The following is a 6137-nucleotide window of genomic DNA, read 5'->3' as shown; positions in this document are numbered from 1 at the left end:
AAGCTGGGAGTGATGCCGGGAGTGAAGCTGGTTTGAAGCCGGGAGTGAAGCTGGAGTGAAGCCGGGAGTGAAGTCGGAGTGAAACAGGGAGTGAAGCCGGGAGTGAAGCCAGAGTGAAGCCAGGAGTGAAGCCAGAGTGTAGCCGGAGTGAAGAGGGGAGTAAAGCCGGAGTGAAGCCGGGGTGAAGCTGGGAGTGAAGCCGGGGGTGAAGCCGGGTTTGAAGAGGGGATTGAAGCCGGGGGTGAGGCCAGGAGTGAAGCCGGAGTGAAGCCGTTAGTGAAGCTGGGAGTGAAGCCTGGAGTGAAGCGCGAGTGAAGCCAGGAGTGAAGCCCGAGTGAAGCCGGGGGGTAAAGCCCGGAGTGAAGCCGGGGTGAAGCCGGGAGTGAAGCCGGGGTGAGGCCGGGAGTGAAGCCGGGGGTGAAGCCGGGTTTGAAGAGGGGATTGAAGCCGGGAGTGATGCCGGGAGTGAAGCTGGAGTGAAGACGGGAGTGAAGTCGGAGTGAAGAATGGAGTGAAGCCGGGAATGAAGCTGGAGTGAAATATGGAGTGAAGCCGGGAGTGAAACCGGAGGGAAGCCGGGAGTGAAGCTGGAAAAAAGCCAGAGTGAAGACGGGAGTGAAGCTGGAGTGAAGCTGGAGTGAAGCCGGAGTGAAGCCAGGAGTGATGCCGGGAGTGAAGCTGGTTTGAAGCCGGGAGTGAAGCTGGAGTGAAGCCGGGAGTGAAGTCGGAGTGAAACAGGGAGTGAAGCCGGGAGTGAAGCCAGAGTGAAGCCGGGAGTGAAGCCGGAGTGAAGCCGGAGTGAAGAGGGGAGTAAAGCCGGAGTGAAGCCGGGGTGAAGCCGGGAGTGAATCCGGGGGTGAAGCCGGGTTTGAAGAGGGGATTGAAGCCGGGAGTGATGCCAGGAGTGAAGCCGGAGTGAAGCCGGTAGTGAAGCTGGGAGTGAAGCCTGGAGTGAAGCGCGAGTGAAGCCGGGAGTGAAGCCCGAGTGAAGCCGGGGGGTAAAGCCTGGAGTGAAGCCGGGGTGAAGCCGGGAGTGAAGCCGGGGTGAGGCCGGGGTGAGGCCGGGAGTGATTCCGGAGTGAAGCCGGGTGTTAAGCCTGCATGAAGCCGGACTGAAGCCGGAGTGAAGCTGGGGGTTAAGCCGGAGTGAAGGCTGAGTGAAGCCGGGAGTGAAGCCACGAGTGATGCAGGGAGTGAAGCTGGAGTGAGGCCGGGAGTGAAGCCGGAGTGAAGCTGGGAGTGAAGCCGGCAGTGAAGCCGGGAGTGAAGTAGGGAGTGAAGCCGGGAGTGAAGCCGGGAGTGAAGTAGGGAGTGAAGTAGGGAGTGAAGCTGGGAGTGAAGCTGGGAGTGAAGCCGGGAGTGAAACTGGAGGGAAGCCGGAGTGAAGCTGGAGTGAAGCCGGAGTGAAGCCAGGAGTGATGCCGGGAGTGAAGCTGGTCTGAAGCCGGGAGTGAAGTCGGAGTGAAGCAAGGAGTGATGCCGGGGGTGAAGCTGGAGTGAAGACGATAGTGAAGTCGGAGTGAAGCAAGGAGTGAAACCGGGAATGAAGCCGGAGTGAAACAGGGAGTGAAGCCGGTAGTGAAGCCGGAGTGAATACGGGAGTGAAGTCGGAATGAAGCTGGAGTGAAGCCGGAGTGAAACCGAGAGTTAAGCCTGCGTGAAGCCAAGTGAAGCTGGGGGTTAAGCCGGAGTGAAGCCGGGAGTGAAGCCGGGAGTAAAGCCGGGAGTGAAGCCGGGAGTGATGCCGGGAGTGATGCCGGGAGTGAAGGCTGCGTTAAACCGGGAGTGAAGCTGGGAGTGATGCCGGGAGTGAAGCTGCTTTGAAGCTGGGAGTGAAGCTGGAGTGAAGCCGGGAGTGAAGTCGGAGTGAAACAGGGAGTGAAGCCGGGAGTGAAGCCGGAGTGAAGCCGGGAGTGAAGCCGGGAGTGAAGCCGGAGTGAAGCCTGAGTGAAGAGGGGAGTAAAGCCGGAGTGAAGCCGGGGTGAAGCCGGGAGTGAAGCCGGGGGTGAAGCCGGGAGTGAAGCCGGGTTTGAAGATGGGATTGAAGCCGGGAGTGATGCCAGGAGTGAAGCCGGAGTGAAGCCGGTAGTGAAGCTGGGAGTGAAGCCTGGAGTGAAGCGAGAGTGAAGCCGGGAGTGAAGCCCGAGTGAAGCCGGGGGGTAAAGCCCGGAGTGAAGCCGGGGTGAAGCCGGGAGTGAAGCCGGGGTGAGGCCGGGAGTGAAGCCGGAGTGAAGCCGGGAGTTAAGCCTGAGTGAAGCCGGAGTGAAGCTGGGAGTGAAGCCGGAGTGAATCAGGGAGTGAAGCCGCGAGTGAAGCCAGAGTGAAGCCAGGAGTGAAGCCAGAGTGAAGCCGGAGTGAAGAGGGGAGTAAAGCCGGAGTGAAGCCGGGGTGAAGCCGGGAGTGAAGCCGGGGGTGAAGCCGGGTTTGAAGAGGGGATTGAAGCCGGGAGTGATGCCAGGAGTGAAGCCGGATTGAAGCCGGTAGTGAAGCTGGGAGTGAAGCCTGGAGTGAAGCTCGAGTGAACCAGGAGTGAAGCCCGAGTGAAGCCGGGGGTAAATCCCGGAGTGAAGCCGGGGTGAAGCCGGGAGTGAAGCCGGGGTGAGGCCGGGAGTGAAGCCGGAGTGAAGCCGGGAGTTAAGCCTGAGTGAAGCCGGAGTGAAGTTGGGGGTTAAGCCGGAGTGAAGGCTGAGTGAAACCGGGGGTGAAGCCGGGACTGATGCCGGGAGTGAAGCTGGAGTGAAGACGGGAGTGAAGTCGGAGTGAAGAATGGAGTGAAGCCGGGAATGAAGCCGGAGTGAAACAGGGAGTGAAGCCGGGATTGAAACTGGAGGGAAGCCGGGAGTGAAGCTGGAATGAAGCCAGAGTGAAGACGGGAGTGAAGCCGGAGTGAAGCTGGAGTGAAGCCGGAGTGAAGCCAGGAGTGATGCCGGGAGTGAAGCTGGTTTGAAGCCGGGAGTGAAGTCGGAGTGAAGCAGGGAGTGAAACCGGGAATGAAGCCGGAGTGAAACAGGGAGTGAAGCCGGGAGTGAAGCCGGAGTGAATACGGGAGTGAAGTCGGAATGAAGCTGGAGTGAAGCCGGAGTGGAACTGGGAGTTAAGCCTGAGTAAAGCCGGAGTGAAGCTGGGGGTTAAGCCGGAGTGAAGCCGGGAGTTAAGCCTGAGTGAAGCCGGAGTGAAGCTGGGGGTTAAGCCGGAGTGAAGGCTGAGTGAAACCGGGAGTGAAGCCGGGAGTGATGCCGGGAGTGAAGCTGGAGTGAAGACGGTAGTGAAGTCGGAGTGAAGAATGGAGTGAAGCCGGGAATGAAGCCGGAGTGAAACAGGGAGTGAAGCCGGGAGTGAAACCGGAGGGAAGCCGGGAGTGAAGCTGGAATGAAGCCAGAGTGAAGACGGGAGTGAAGCCGGAGTGAAGCTGGAGTGAAGCCGGAGTGAAGCCAGGAGTGATGCCGGGAGTGAAGCTGGTTTGAAGCCGGGAGTGAAGTCGGAGTGAAGCAGGGAGTGAAACCGGGAATGAAGCCGGAGTGAAACAGGGAGTGAAGCCGGGAGTGAAGCCGGAGTGAATACGGGAGTGAAGTCGGAATGAAGCTGGAGTGAAGCCGGAGTGAAACTGGGAGTTAAGCCTGAGTAAAGCCGGAGTGAAGCTGGGGGTTAAGCCGGAGTGAAGCCGGGAGTGAAGCCGGAGTGAAGCCAGGAGTGAAGCCGGGAGTGATGCCGGGAGTGAAGGCTGAGTGAAACCGGGAGTGAAGCCGGGAGTGATGCCGGGAGTGAAGCTGGAGTGAAGACGGGAGTGAAGTCGGAGTGAAGAATGGAGTGAAGCCGGGAATGAAGCCGGAGTGAAACAGGGAGTGAAGCCGGGAGTGAAACCGGGAGTGAAGTAGGGAGTGAAGCCGGGAGGGAAGCCGGGAGTGAAACCGGAGGGAAGCCGGGAGTGAAGCTGGAATGAAGCCAGAGTGAAGACGGGAGTGAAGCCGGAGTGAAGCTGGAGTGAAGCCGGAGTGAAGCCAGGAGTGATGCCGGGAGTGAAGCTGGTTTGAAGCCGGGAGTGAAGCTGGAGTGAAGTCGGGAGTGAAGTCGGAGTGAAACAGGGAGTGAAGCCGGGAGTGAAGCCAGAGTGAAGCCGGGAGTGAAGCCGGAGTGAAGCCTGAGTGAAGAGGGGAGTAAAGCCGGAGTGAAGCCGGGGTGAAGCCGCGAGTGAAGCCGGGGGTGAAGCCGGGTTTGAAGAGGGGATTGAAGCCGGGAGTGATGCCAGGAGTGAAGCCGGAGTGAAGCCGGTAGTGAAGCTGGGAGTGAAGCCTGGAGTGAAGCGAGAGTGAAGCCGGGAGTGAAGCCCGAGTGAAGCCGGGGGGTAAAGCCCGGAGTGAAGCCGGGGTGAAGCCGGGAGTGAAGCCGGGGTGAGGCCGGGAGTGAAGCCGGAGTGAAGCCGGGAGTTAAGCCTGAGTGAAGCCGGAGTGAAGCTGGGAGTGAAGCCGGAGTGAATCAGGGAGTGAAGCCGCGAGTGAAGCCAGAGTGAAGCCAGGAGTGAAGCCAGAGTGAAGCTGGAGTGAAGAGGGGAGTAAAGCCGGAGTGAAGCCGGGGTGAAGCCGGGAGTGAAGCCGGGGGTGAAGCCGGGTTTGAAGAGGGGATTGAAGCCGGGAGTGATGCCAGGAGTGAAGCCGGATTGAAGCCGGTAGTGAAGCTGGGAGTGAAGCCTGGAGTGAAGCTCGAGTGAAGCCAGGAATGAAGCCCGAGTGAAGCCGGGGGTAAATCCCGGCGTGAAGCCGGGGTGAAGCCGGGAGTGAAGCCGGGGTGAGGCCGGGAGTGAAGCCGGAGTGAAGCCGGGAGTTAAGCCTGAGTGAAGCCGGAGTGAAGTTGGGGGTTAAGCCGGAGTGAAGGCTGAGTGAAACCGGGAGTGAAGCCGGGACTGATGCCGGGAGTGAAGCTGGAGTGAAGACGGGAGTGAAGTCGGAGTGAAGAATGGAGTGAAGCCGGGAATGAAGCCGGAGTGAAACAGGGAGTGAAGCCGGGATTGAAACTGGAGGGAAGCCGGGAGTGAAGCTGGAATGAAGCCAGAGTGAAGACGGGAGTGAAGCCGGAGTGAAGCTGGAGTGAAGCCGGAGTGAAGCCAGGAGTGATGCCGGGAGTGAAGCTGGTTTGAAGCCGGGAGTGAAGTCGGAGTGAAGCAGGGAGTGAAACCGGGAATGAAGCCGGAGTGAAACAGGGAGTGAAGCCGGGAGTGAAGCCGGAGTGAATACGGGAGTGAAGTCGGAATGAAGCTGGAGTGAAGCCGGAGTGGAACTGGGAGTTAAGCCTGAGTAAAGCCGGAGTGAAGCTGGGGGTTAAGCCGGAGTGAAGCCGGGAGTTAAGCCTGAGTGAAGCCGGAGTGAAGCTGGGGGTTAAGCCGGAGTGAAGGCTGAGTGAAACCGGGAGTGAAGCCGGGAGTGATGCCGGGAGTGAAGCTGGAGTGAAGACGGTAGTGAAGTCGGAGTGAAGAATGGAGTGAAGCCGGGAATGAAGCCGGAGTGAAACAGGGAGTGAAGCCGGGAGTGAAACCGGAGGGAAGCCGGGAGTGAAGCTGGAATGAAGCCAGAGTGAAGACGGGAGTGAAGCCGGAGTGAAGCTGGAGTGAAGCCGGAGTGAAGCCAGGAGTGATGCCGGGAGTGAAGCTGGTTTGAAGCCGGGAGTGAAGTCGGAGTGAAGCAGGGAGTGAAACCGGGAATGAAGCCGGAGTGAAACAGGGAGTGAAGCCGGGAGTGAAGCCGGAGTGAATACGGGAGTGAAGTCGGAATGAAGCTGGAGTGAAGCCGGAGTGAAACTGGGAGTTAAGCCTGAGTAAAGCCGGAGTGAAGCTGGGGGTTAAGCCGGAGTGAAGCCGGGAGTGAAGCCGGAGTGAAGCCAGGAGTGAAGCCGGGAGTGATGCCGGGAGTGAAGGCTGAGTGAAACCGGGAGTGAAGCCGGGAGTGATGCCGGGAGTGAAGCTGGAGTGAAGACGGGAGTGAAGTCGGAGTGAAGAATGGAGTGAAGCCGGGAATGAAGCCGGAGTGAAACAGGGAGTGAAGCCGGGAGTGAAAACGGGAGTGAAGTAGGGAGTGAAGCGCAAGTGAAGCCGGGAGTGAAGCCGGGAATGAAGCCGGGGTGAGGCCAGGAGTGAAGCCGGAGTGAAG

The sequence above is a fragment of the Carcharodon carcharias genome, chromosome 27 (assembly GCF_017639515.1).
Source record: "Carcharodon carcharias isolate sCarCar2 chromosome 27, sCarCar2.pri, whole genome shotgun sequence".
NCBI classification, from domain to species: domain Eukaryota; kingdom Metazoa; phylum Chordata; class Chondrichthyes; order Lamniformes; family Lamnidae; genus Carcharodon; species Carcharodon carcharias.
This window is presented reverse-complemented; position numbering follows the sequence as displayed.